The following is a 13,001-nucleotide window of genomic DNA, read 5'->3' as shown; positions in this document are numbered from 1 at the left end:
TCTGCTGGAGACCAGCAGACCAGGGAGATGGGGAGCAAAGCCTCTGAGGACGCCGGCAGCGGGACAGCCAATGCGCGTCTGGGCTGTCCCGCTGCCGGCTTCCCCCGCGGCTTTGCAAAGCCGCGGGGGGGGGGGGCTCGGGCAGCCCAGGCACCCCTGGGCTGCCCGAGCCCCTCCGCGGCTTTGCTCTGCATCTTCCTGGTCTGCAGAGAAAGCCCCAGAGTACACAGGCGGCAGGACCGCGAGGTCCCGCAGTCCGTGTACTCTGGGGCAGCCCCGTTCGTAACTGCGGATCCGACATAAGTTGGATCCACGTAAGTCGGGGACTGCCTGTATTTGATATGCATTGAATAGGAGGCAAATTTATATGTCCTGCCCCTGCTTCTGTGCAGAGAATTAGAGTGGGGACAGCATGCAGGAAGCAGAGCTGCTCAGCCCTGTCCTGCACCTATAAAAATCAGAGCATATTTTTTAGGAAAATACCCAATCTTGATTTAACATAATGCCAGTTATGTATGATCCTTCACAACACTGGCCAAAATGGTGAAAACCCTGACTGCTAAAAATGTTGGCCTTTCTAGTCTGAATATGTCCGGTTGCAACTTGCGATTGGATCCTGTTCTTTGTCTGCTCAAGTGAAGAGCCAGTTACACAGTATTCGTTCCCTTAACCTCACCCCTTAAATTTCTCTTTTTTAAGCTAAATAGAGTGAGCTCCGTGAGTCTAGCATTGTAAGACGTACTTTCTAATCCTTTAATAATTCTTGCGGCTCTTCTCTGAACCCTCTCAAATATATCAGCACTTACGTCAAATTCTGTACACAGTATTCCAGCCATCGTTGCACCAGTGCCCAATACAGAGAAATACAACTTCTCAGCTTCCACCTGTGATTCTTCCATGTAAAATGTCCAAGGAGCACATTTGCCCTCTTGGCCATAGTGTCCCACGGGGCGCCCATAGTCAGCTGATTAGCTGACATGACTCCAAATCTTTTTCACTTCCCAGCACAGAGTCCCCCATCCTGTACATATCACCTATATGTTTTGTTCCTAGAGGTACACTTTGTTGCATAAAAGCCTCTGCCTGAGCTATTACTTGATTTTACACATGGATTTTCTGGAAATACACTAAACTGTAAGGTTCTGCCAACATATGACATATGTAAGGGGACTGTTAGCCCTTTACTAAAACTCTGTGGGAGTTTTTGGTTCGCCAGCTCCCAGTATCAAAAGGGGAAGGGTCCATGAGACGGACAGACCCCAGAGACAATGGAAAGCAGCCAACACTCCAGCTCAGCCTGACTGACAGTTTGGACAGGCCAGTGAGGAGAGTGAGAGGCCAGGCCCCGTCCTCCCTGCGATCTGGGATTGTTCTGGGTCTCTCTGAGCAGGGAGAGAGAGAGCTGAGACACAGCTAAGAGGAGCAAGCCGTGTGGAGGGGCAGTCCTGCAGCAACAGAGTCAGGCACATACAGCCCAAGGAGTGCAAGCTGTGCTAAGGGGCAGGCCTGCAGCAACAGAGCCAGGCACACACAGTCCAAGGAGTGCAGACCCTGTGTTGAGCAACAGACTGGCAGTGCTCAGAGAGCCAAAAGGGACAGAGAAGCAACGCAAGGAGCTGGAGACTGGCAAAGCAGCACAGGGAGAGGCTCTGGGCAGGGAGATATCATCAGCCAGGAGGCCCAGCAGGCCAGACTGGGAGAGGGGTCTGACCACCTAGATCAGTGGTCTCCAACCTTTTTACACCCAAGATCACTTTTTAAATCTCCGAACAGGCGAAGATCTACCACCCCGCCCCTTTCTTGAAGCCCCACCCCTTTCTTGAAGCCACACCCCTTTCTTGAAGCCACGCCCTCTCTATTCTCCCGCTCCCAGAGGGAAACCAGCGCATGCCTGTCCCAGGGCCGACCCCCCCCAGCACAGGGAAACCCCGCGCGCGCCTGTCCCAGAGCCAACCCCCCCTGGCGCAGGGAAGCCCCGCACATGCCTGCCCCGGGGCTGACCCCCCCCAGCGTAGGGAAACCCCGCGCGTGCCTCCCCTGGGGCTGACTCACCCCTCCTGTGCGGTGCAGGGAGCCGATGCTCACTCCCGCAGTACACTGAGCAGAGCAGCTAGCACTACTTCTGGAATCGCCGGAAGTGGCGCTAAGCTGCGGGACTTCTGTCCATCCCCAGGAAGACGACACTACCTCCATTTTCACTGGAGGTAGGTAGTGGGGCTTCTTGGAGGTGGGAGGGAAATGGGGGCAGGGCGGACAGGACGCCTCGCGATCGACTGGTCGAGGCCTCATGATCGACCAGTCGATCGCAATTGACCTGTTGGTGACCATGGACCTAGAGCTTGAGGCTGTGTGGTCACTGCCAGAGCAAGTGTGTCCCCCCTGCAGCACATCCAGGGCCTATAAGGGGCCTATAAGGAAGAGTCTGTGAACTGTCCCTACACTCTGCTGACTTCTGTTTGTGATGTCCCCATGCTACAGAGCAGGACTGTGTGTTCTCATTTAACCTTTCTCATTTTTTCTTATTCTTTTCTCTCTAATCAGTTGATGTTTAATAAATTGTATTTGCTTTGAACTTTATGGAATGATCACTGGGCCAAGAAAGCCTGCAGTGTGACAAAAGCACCCTGGAGTGGGGACACTCTAGCCCCTACCCCAAATGACTACAAGGTCGGGGATTAAGCCCCAGGAAACTTGGGACCAGCCTTGTTGGAGTTTTAAGGACTTTGCTACTCAGGAGAGTGGAGGGGGAGCCCTCAGGATCAGGGAGGTTGTGAAGTAAAGGAAGTGGGAGCGGGGACTCAGATCCTTTCATTGGTCCATTTCACCAGGGTGGTATAGAACTCAGGAAAGTTCCCCACAATAGCGGGACCATCCCCCCGCTTACACATAGAAACTGACAAAAACCTCCTGCTGACTGCATTGCTAGGGAAAAGGGGGAAGGCAGTTGTCTTCTCAATCACTTCATTAGTGATGATTTGTAAATGATTCTCTGAAGCTTTGTAATTGTTTCAGCTGCATTAAACTCTGCAACTTGTTGTAATCTTTGTTAACTTTGTAAAACCTTGTAACTTTGTAACTCTTAGCAACTTTGCTTTATAAGCTCAGAAACCTACTGAAAGCTTGGTGATTGTTGAGCCTTGCAACTTCGTAATCTTTGTAACTCTCAGCCGCTTTGCTTGTAATTTGCTTTAAACTGCATTCTTCCCTGAGATATGAGTGTGTGTGTGTGTGTGTGTGTGAGTGGAGGCTATTGTGTGTTTGGGATTAGAAACTGCAAGGCTGAGCATGCAGAGCCAGGTGATGAGTCATCAGACCAATTAAAGAGATACTGATGCTCTGCTGGATCAAAAGAAGGCTGGGGTCAGAATTGCTCTAGCTACAACACTGTGACATTTCATATTTAAACAACTGAAATGGTGAACCTGATTAATTTAAAAACCCTCTGACCATGAAACTGACCAAAATAGTCTGTGAATTTGGTAGGGCCTTATTATGGAGGCCCTAGCAGGTTTGCACGTCCAGTTCACCTAAAAGAACATTGTGAATTCATGCTGCATGAGAAATGTCCAAGAATAAGCTACCAAAATTGGGAGAAAATGAAGGAAATAAAGTAAAGCCTGAGAAGGATGGAGAGCATGGATCCAAGTGACATTTAAAGCCCTTCACCCCCACCTGTCTGCCTCCCACGAAATGGGTGTGTGTTCTGTTTGTAAACTTCCTAATTCTGTAGGGTTTAGCACAAGCCATACAGGCCGTACACTGCATGCTTGATAACACAGCAGTAAGTTGGATTTTCAGAACCATTATTTTCCCCATGCTCTGCATCCTGTTTGTATTGTGCCCAGCAGACTCTGGGTGGAGGGGAAGGAAAGGTGAAGGAGGGAAAGTGAGGGGATAGGCTGTGCAAATGGCATGGCAGCTGCACTATACCAAGAGCACACGTGCAGTGATACATGGCATTGTATCCGGGACAGTAAATTATTTGGCCATAATTTACAATGTCCTCAGTTTTAAAAGCACAATTAGTCCAGAAAATAAAATTGGGGCAGGAGGGTTCAGTTACCAGCCTGGACTTCCAGTCTCTGGACAGACACATCCCCTCTCCAGGGTTTTCTTTGGCATATTCTCCAAATTGGTCCTCCTGATATAATTTCAGGACCATGTTCAGGCCTTCAGGGTCATTTCCAGGAGCTTCATTGTTTGCAGCTGCTCAGTGTCCAACCCCATCAGCCTTTTGGCCATGTGACATGCAGACATCTAGCTCTGAGAGATATCACAGTCACAGCTATAATCCTGCCACATCTTGATTAAAATCTTGGTGCGCTTCTCCTGCCAAGTAGCTAATCACAGCATTGTGGATGTTTTAAGCTCCTCTGAGCTGGGAGGCTGCAGCATGCCATGTGTGGGTGCACACAGAGGATGTAGAAAGAGAATAGATAGGTCAGAAAGCTCTGGGTAGAGGGGACTGTGAAACTAGAACTGGAGGACTAATCTGATGGGCAACCAGGAACCTGTGCCTTTGCTACACCCACCCTGCAATGTGGGCAGATGTGAGGTGGGCTACAGCTCACCTGAGCACGTACCCACACCCATCAGACAATCCAGGCAGCTTGAAATCTACTTGCCTCAAGATGTGCAGTTCAGGAGTTTGAGTGTGGACAATAGGGAGTTGTGACACACCTGGACACATGTAGCTGCTGCAGAACACACATACCCTAAGAGGCAGAAAGCCTTACATCCAATTTCCCACATAGGGCACATGACCAGTAACAGGCATGTGACCTATAACTCCCAGTTTTAAACCACTGTAAGATGTGGACTGGGACATGTGCCCCTTCCCCCGCCCCTGCCCCCAGGGGCCACTGCCTGGTGAATGCAAGGAAATAATACAACAAACACATGTACTGAAGTTTACAAGTTGTACAAGACAAATAAATCCTGCCCCGGAAAATGGCAGCTCCTCTGGCAAAAATCCTGGGCCTTCTGAAATTCATGAAAAATGAGGAGGAATTTTGGAAGTATTCCAGGTGCTTCTCCAAGTATCCCAAAGAGTGAAACGCTGCCCCCACATCCACACGTTGGCAAGGAAACAGAACAGTCTTGCTACTTCTGCATCTCTGGTTTCTGACACACTTGGATCCAGCCATCTGAAGAACCTCCCCCGGGCCCAGTGAAATGGGGGAGTGGGCACTGAAAGCATAGGAGATACAGGCTCTCTGCTCTCAGTTCAAGTACTTAGATGCAGCACACACCACAGCAGTGCAGAGTTGCAGGAAAAGTCCTGCTCAGCTGTAGGCCAGTACAAACAGACTTATCGGGGGAAGGGAGCTGCTAACATCTCATTGGTATGTGTGAACTTGGACTTTTCAAAGGCTTGTCTTTAGATGAAGTTAAGTAGATTGTCTGAGACAGCAAAAAGCACATCCCTAGCACAAAGGCTGCCTCCTTGGGAAATTTCAAATCCCTGCTCCAAAGCCTGGAGGCATCAGAGCTTTTGAAAAAAAAAATCTCAAGAAATGGTTAGTATGGGTAATACAAGGTCTTCATACACTCATAGGCTGTGTCTAAACTGGCAAGTTTTTCCGCAAAAGCAGCTGCTTTTGAGGAAAAACTTGCCAGCTGTCTACACTGGCCACTTGAATTTCTGCAAGAACACTGACGATCTCATGTAAGAAATCAGTGCTTCTTGCGGAAATACTATGCTGCTCCCGTTCAGGCAAAAGTCCTTTTGCGCAAAAGGGCCAGTGTAGACATCTCAGATTTGTTTTGTGCAAAAAAGCCCCGATTGCGAAAATGGCGATCGGGGCTTTTTTGCGCAAAAGCGCATCTATATTTGCATGGACGCTTTTCCACAAAAAGTGCTTTTGCGGAAAAGCGTCCGTGCCAATCTAGACACTCTTTTCCGCAAATGCTTTTAACAGAAAACTATTCCATTAAAAGCATTTGCGGAAAATCATGCCAGTCTAGACGTAGCCATAGACTTTAAGGCCATAAAGGATCATTCTGATCGTCTAATCCCCTGCTCCTGTAATAGACCTAGCATCTTGCCTAGCCTCCTTCTCACAAACCTCTGGATTATTTTGACAGAATGTTTCAGGAAATGCTCAGCCTCAGGGCAGACACCCAGCATGGAAAATTTTAAGTTTGACAGTGTTATAATCCGCGGAAAACAAAGGTGTATCATGGGAAGCACTGGGCAACCTTTGTAATGCTGCCAGCCCCCTCTTTAATGTGATGCGCTCACAGTTGGGCTCTAGAGATGTCATTCAGAGCCAGCAAAGGTCTTGATTCCAGAACTCATCCTGATTTGAATTCTCATGCCAGCACCATATAACCCCTTCACTTAAAAAACAACTTTTGACAACTTGCTCTCAGGTATGACCCCCTCTAAGAACTTGGTTCAAAAGGCTGAGCAAGCTAATCCCCATGGAGTTCAATAGCAACAAAAATTATTAAGAGTATGGAATGGCTGCCATATGAGTAAAGACTAATAAGACTGGGACTTTTCAGCTTGGAAAAGAGACAACTAAGGGGGGATATGGTAGCAGTCTATCAAATCACAGAAAAAGCAAATAGGAAAAGTTATTTACTTGTTCCCCTAACACAAGAACTAGGGGTCACCAAATGAAATTAATAGGCAGCAGGTTTAAAACAAACAAAAGGATGTATTTCTTCACACAATACACAATCTGTGGGACTTCTTACCAGAATATATTGTGAAGGTCAGGACTTTACCAGGGTTCAAAAAATAACTAGATTAAATTCATGGAGGATAGGTCCATAAACGGCTATTAGCCAGGATGGTCAGGAATTGTGTCCCCAGCCTCTGATTGCCAGGGCTGGGAGTGGGTGACAGGGGGTGGATCACTTGATGATTACGTGTTTTTAAAATTCCCTACAAAGATCTCACATTGGCCACTGTCAGAAGGGAGGACACTAGGCTAAATAGCCCTTTAGTCTGACCTGATATGGTTGTTCCTATATTATTATGTAAGCAGGGTATGCATCAATGCTTCCATTCCAGCCAGCTGGAATGGGAAAGAAATCTTGGGTGTTTACATAAATACAATTTGCCCCTACTTTGTTAGAAATATCTGTTAGAAATTGGGCTGTTACAATGGTGTTTTCCTCATTGTAATCAACTTGACTGGTGTTGGGTCACAAATTGTGGTAATACTAATTGCAATGTCTGTAATTATTGGGGAAATACTCTGTGCTTAACCTGGCACAAAGGAGGGAAATATTCTCAGTTTAAAGAATGAGATTCTGACTCGGATGGACAAGGGCCCCCCTGCCAAAGCTCTGTGAAGTTAACCAGGGAGGGCAGGACTCTGAATCTGACGGCTGCATGCCCTCCAGGTGTGAGCTGAAAGACTGTTTCAACCAATTTCTCCCCCTTGTTCTAATGATAGAACTAGAACAGACTCCATAAGGAATCTCTCTTATGAGTTTAAATTTACTCCAGTGGATACTGGAATTTATTGTGGCTGGACAGTGCTTTGGGCCAAGAGCTGAAATTATTGAGAGCTGAAATCACTAGGTTTCAAAAGCCAAATCAAAGCCAAATTCACCACAAGTGGCAGATGCGAGGATCAGTCAGAAGAGTGGCAACATTACGATGAGCAGCCAGCAGAGCACCGATGGAGAGGCGTAAGGAGTGGCCAACAGGGCAGTGACAGATAGGTGCAGTGAGTGGCCAGCAGAGCAGCAGTGGCAAGGTGGGATGAATGGCCAGCAGGCAATTCACCAGAAAGCAGCCAGAGAGCAGTGAATAGGTGGATGGCGAGTGACCAGTGGAGTGAGTAAGATGCCTCCTTACCTTCCCTCCACCCCTCGACTCAAGATGGGAGGTGGACTTTGTGGATGCACCTCTGAACACTGGGTCTGCCCTGATCAAGGGCAGCAACAATGAATGAGGTGCAGACAAGGGTTGGGCATGTGAAAGGGACATTTACATGGCTGGATTTAAGAACTTGAGAGGAAAAGGACATTGCCCAACTTACTTGGGGTGGGACTGTTACTCATGGTTTTGGTTATAAACTCTGTGGTATTTTCCTAAATTAATTCCACATTATTTCCCTCCCCTTTTATTAAATGTTTCTTTTCTACACTCAGACTCTGTGAGTGGGGAAGCATTGCCTCTCAGAGGCGCCCGGGTTGTTGTGTGAGTTTCCCAGATTACTGGGTGGGGGCTCGAGCCAGTTCTGTGTTAGATGGATGGAGAGGAATCCTCAGGGTACGTCTAAACTACATGCCTCCGTCGACAGAGGCATGTAGATTTATTTGTTCGAAAAAGGGAAATGAAGCGACCATTTAAATAATCGCCGCTTCATTTATATTTAAATGGCTGCCCCGCTCTGCCGACAAACAGCTGATTAGCTGTTTGTCGGCAGATCAGGACAGTCTGGACGCGCCGCGGTCGACAAGGAAGCCTTTGTCAATCGGCGCAGGTAAACATGGTTTCACAAGGCATACCTGCGCCAGTCGACAAAGACTTCCTTGTCGACCGCGGCGCGTCCAGACTGCCCCGATCTGCCAACAAACAGCTGATCATCTGTTTGTCGGCAGAGCGGGGCAGCCATTTAAATTTCAATGAAGCGGCGATTATTTAAATCGCCGCTTCATTTCCCTTTTTCGAACTGTCTAATCTACATGCCTCCGTCGACGGAGGCATGTAGTCTAGACACACCCCTAGATATTGAACCTGGCCCTGTCTGCTGCTTGCGCTGCCTGAGAGAAGGGTTACACTTATGTTCTTATGCCAGTCTGGTGTATAAAGCTGGCACCAACATGATGCTTCAGTGGTATTTTTTGCTACTTGTTTCTATGTGCTGAGAGGGTATCATTGGTGTTAAAGTAGCAGTCAACCTTTATTACACCTCATCTTTACAGAGGTGCAGCAGCCACTCCTCTTGGCAGTTCTTAGGGCTGAAATGCATACTGCTGTTGAAACAATAAACATAGTAAGGACCCAAGCTTTGTTTGTGTGAAGAAGTGAAAATGAGAGGGCAGCTTTTGTAGTCTTATTCCACACATTTTTGACCTATCAGGCTGCAAATGGCAGCTGAGGGTGAGGCTTGACACCTTGTTTTATTGTGTGAAGTAATGACAGATTTCTCAACTAGCTTTAGCTGCTGCTTGCCATTATGTGTTCCCCAGGATCAATAAGAAGGGGATGGGGTATTTGTAAAGGCCATTTTGCAGGCTGCCAGTGTGTTAGCGGTCAGTATATATAAAAAAATCTGTGACTGTTTTTATTCCCAAATTTTGTGTTTTTAATTTTGTACCTTCTGCATGTCCAGGGTTCACCATCACCATCTGGTATGCAATGGAAAACATGCTCCATTTTCTTTAGAAACAAGTTGCAGAACAGTGGGGTTTTTTTCAAATATCATTTGCTTGAGTTCAAGGATTTTGCTAGAAGAAGGTGATCAGGGAGGGGGAAGAGGCGAGAGACAGTGGGGGGCGAGGGCGGAGCCTGGAGCAGAGCAGGGGTGGAGTATGGACAGGGCCATATGTAGAAGAAGCCAACTGGGGAGGACCATTGAAATTCATGACCTGGTACTTACTCTTTTTGCTCTCCATAGGACACTGGCATGAGTACAGGGATGTGCCACAAACTTCAGACATGTTAGCTTTCTCAGCCTGTACTCACCTACGCATGTGCTTCTGGAATTTAAATATGGGCAATAGAAGAGGTCTTCTTCTACTAGAGTCCACACGGGTGCTCCACTATAGGTGCTCATGTGCCCTATGCACCTCAGATTAGAGATTATAGGTAGCAGTGCCCGTTCAGCCCTCACATGCATTCCATATGTTCTGCACTATGGCCATACAAAGCTGTGCAGGCAAATTTCTCAACCACTTCAGTCTGAGATGGAGCCTCAGCAGTGTGCAGGCTGATCTTACCCCACCTGGATTTCACAGAGGGAAGGAGTTTTATTCCTGATAGTTTCTGGTTCCAAAAAGAATGGCAGATGGAGACCCAATCTAGACCTAGGATTACTCAACAGATTTGTAAAGTTGATATAAATCTTGTATGACATGTCTGACATGAAATTCATGTATTTGCCCCAATCAAGAAGAAATGGAGACAGATATTCCTGATTGTGACCAAAGCCTAGAATCGCAAACACTAAAAATGAGAGCAAGAAACATGGCAGGAACACCCAATAAACTGGTGGTTTATTCTGTAATTAAATTAACCAAACCAGTAATGAAAGAGCTTCAGTAGCACCACACTGGTTAACAAGAAGCTACACACAATCCCCTTTAGGCCTTTCAGCATTTGGTTCCAATCCAGACAAACAGGTCTAATATAGTGAGAGGTTATTGAAAAACCAATTTGCCATATGTGATTCACAACCCTAGCCAATTTAGTCACTACAATCCACTATACAATTTGAGGTTCACCAATCCCAAAAGGTCAATTACCCACAAGATCTCAATATCCTTATCCAAATATCAGGCTGTTGGCATCTTTTTAGTAAACTAACTAAAGATTGTATTAATGAAAGAAAAAATAGAGTAATGGAATGTTTTTTAAAAGAGTACATACATTAGACATGCTTGCAAGGTTCTTATATCAGATTTATAGCAGTGATGGAGGAGTCTGCTGGCTTGCAAAAGTCTCTTTGGAATCTTCCTAAAAGCTGAGAATCCAAATAAGGCTTGGATGTGGTATCTGTTTGAGTCTTTCCTGCATTTTCCATAGTATTCTAAGAAATTATTTGGAGAACCGAGCCCTATGGCTTGAACCTTTCGCTGTTTAAAGTTCTGCAGACTAGAGATGCAGTTTCAGGCCTGAGATTTCCCATGTATAGCTCTAGCAGTTTCTCCATGTTTTGAATACAGCATGTGCCTGAGGATTCTTCTTAGCTGAGCACATACTGACCTATCACTTCGAAGCAAGATCACCCTATCGGCAATGAAGCAGAGAGGCTCTGGAATTGGTGCATTGGAAATCAGATCTCAGCAGCTTACTTCCCAGGAGTAAAAAACGTGTCAGCAGATGCCCACAGCAAAGCACTTCTCACAGGATCACAAATGGGAATTAGAGACCATTATTTTCCACCGCTTACTTCTATGTTGGAATGTCTCACAGATAGACCTCTTCATTATAGCCAAAAACAAGAAGTCTGATCAGTATGAGAAGTGGACTGAATTGCAACTTCCTGGCAGATGCCTTTCTCCTTTATTGGAGGTCAGGCCTGATTTATGAATTCCCCCTAATGCCCTTGATATGTAAAGTGTTAATCAAATTAAGGAAACACAAAGCCAGAGTTATTGTAGTAGCTTCGACATGGCCAAGACAATCATGGTTCATTTAGTTCACTGTTTGCTGATGATTCTTGCACCCTACTTCCAGCCCTGAGCCCCTCTTCAACCCCTGCTCTGACTCCTGCACGCCCATCCTCTGCCCTGAGACCCTCCTCACCAGTGTTCCCTGTAAGCTGTGCATTTGTGTGGCTGCTCAGGAGAGATTCAAATGCTGCCCAGCTGATTAGCAGAGTGCCCACAGCTAGGCTTTGTGTATCTGCTGGTGGTGCGCATTCACATATGCCTCGGCACACGTGGAAAAATACAGTAAACTTCTGATAATCCGGCACCTTTAGGACCCAGGGGGTGCCGGATTATCAGATTTGCCGGACTATCCAAAGGGGGGGCTATGAGGGGCCTGGGGGGAGGGATGCCACCCCAGACCCCTCATAGCCCCCCCTTCCGATAGTCTGGCTCTGCCTCAGGTGTCCCTGATTCAGCCGCTGCTGGTCAGTTTCATGGCATTTCAGAGTGGCAAGTGCTGCATGGATCCCGGGATCAGTGGGGACTCCCCAGCACATCCCAGGCTCTGTGCATCAGGCGCCTTGAAGCATTTTAAAGTGGCAGCACCGTGGTGCACGAAGCTGGGATCAGAGGGGAAGTCCCCAACTGACCCCAGGCTCCACGCAGCGTTTTTGCCTTTGAAGTGTAGCAACAGCCCTAGGGATGTTGCTCCACTTCAGATGGAGGCGCCCTATTGACTAATTGAATAGTTGATGCAAAATGCATTGACTAATTGATTAGTCAATTACCCAATACTTAACATCCTTATTAAGAAAGATGCAGTGGGTTATCCAGACTATCCTTAGGAGCCAAGACAGATTGTTCCCTTTGGTACTTCCTCCGGTTAGGGTTGCCAGATGGTTTAACCAAAAATAACATCCTCCAACCACCCCTCCCCCGCGAAAAAACCCACCAGGGAAAAAATTCTGCTGAGAAAAAGAAAGGGTGAGACCAAAGTTGTTGAGCAAAACAACAACATCAAAAAGGATCCCAAGAGTTAAGCAAAAAAAAAAAAAAAAAAAAAAAATTAAACAAACAGTTTGGCCCCTTTAAGAAATGCCTTTGAGGCTTTTTGGCTGCTGATGGCCATCTTGTTTTCCTGCTCTGTGCCAGACAGCTCCCCTGCAGAACCAGGTAAGCACCCGGGATTTTTGCCTTGTGGCTGGGGAAAAAAATCAGAAAATACTGGACATTTTAGGTGTCCGGTATTTTCTGATTTTTTTTACCGGACAGGAGGCGAAAATACTGGACTGCCTGGGTCAATACCGGACACCTGGCAACCCTATCTCCAGTCTAGTTTAAAAAATTTTGTCTTTGGTAAAATGAATATTCTGCACTCCAAGTAAGTTTAGAAGTCTGAGCTTTTTATCTGTCATATAGTGCTGTGTATTAGCACTTACAAGCGTAAGTGCAGTATTCCATGATAACTAATACAATGATACATTTTAACTTCAGCAATACACATTACATAAACATCCTAACTAAACAACTTTCTAGAAAAGTATTCCAAATACTTATTATTGCTTTAGCAACCAAAACTATGTTAGGCACTTTACAGAAGAAATAGGAGAGACAAGACACTTGTTTGAAGAGCGTGACATCAGAGGCCTGCAATCAGATCCTGAGGGTGACAGGATATATCCACTGGGGCCTGTACGGCCAGAGGGTTCCATCCATTG

This window comes from Pelodiscus sinensis, chromosome 2, assembly GCF_052426305.1.
Source record: "Pelodiscus sinensis isolate ZL-2025 chromosome 2, ASM5242630v1, whole genome shotgun sequence".
Taxonomy (NCBI): domain Eukaryota; kingdom Metazoa; phylum Chordata; order Testudines; family Trionychidae; genus Pelodiscus; species Pelodiscus sinensis.
The sequence above is the reverse complement of the archived record's forward strand: the minus strand, read 5'-3'. Positions refer to the sequence as shown.